General features: G+C 67.2%; 1 protein-coding gene across 4 annotated transcripts in view; it reads left to right on the forward strand.

Annotated features, from left to right (window-relative positions):
• Nucleotides 1-460, forward strand: part of EXD3 (exonuclease 3'-5' domain containing 3) — a 525,078-nt gene that overhangs the window by 356,898 nt on the left and 167,720 nt on the right. The gene's annotated exons all lie outside the window — the stretch shown is intronic.

Consider the following 460-nt stretch of genomic DNA (forward strand, 5'->3'; position numbering starts at 1 on the left):
GAGGGGGCCATTTGGGGGCAGCAGGGAGCTGTGCGGCCAGGCTGGCGGCACTGGGGCTGGTGCCCATGCTCACAGGGGTGGGGCAGTCGGGAGATGCTGCACAACTGGGGCGAGCAGGAACCTAAGGGTTGGGAGTGAGGGGCAACAGCAAGGCTTGGGGTCTCTGGCTTGGGAGTGAGGGGCACCAGGGGGGCAGGGGACTGTGGGTCAGGAGCACAGGGTACAGGCAGTGCCAGGGGGCTGCGGGTTGGGAATGAGGGTTATCAGAGATGCGGGGGGGCTGCGGGTTGGGAGTGATGGGCACCAGCATGGTCTGGCAGGCAGGATACAGTGGGTCGGGAGAGAGGGGCAGCAGCAGAGCTGGGGGACTGTGGCTTGGGAGTGAGGGGCAGGTCCAGGACATGGGCATGTCACTGCCCTCCCCCCCCCAGTCATATCACACCTGCCCCCCCCCGACAGG

The sequence above is a fragment of the Gavialis gangeticus genome, unplaced genomic scaffold (genome assembly GCF_001723915.1).
Source record: "Gavialis gangeticus isolate Ggan-Ray unplaced genomic scaffold, GavGan_comp1, whole genome shotgun sequence".
NCBI classification, from domain to species: domain Eukaryota; kingdom Metazoa; phylum Chordata; order Crocodylia; family Gavialidae; genus Gavialis; species Gavialis gangeticus.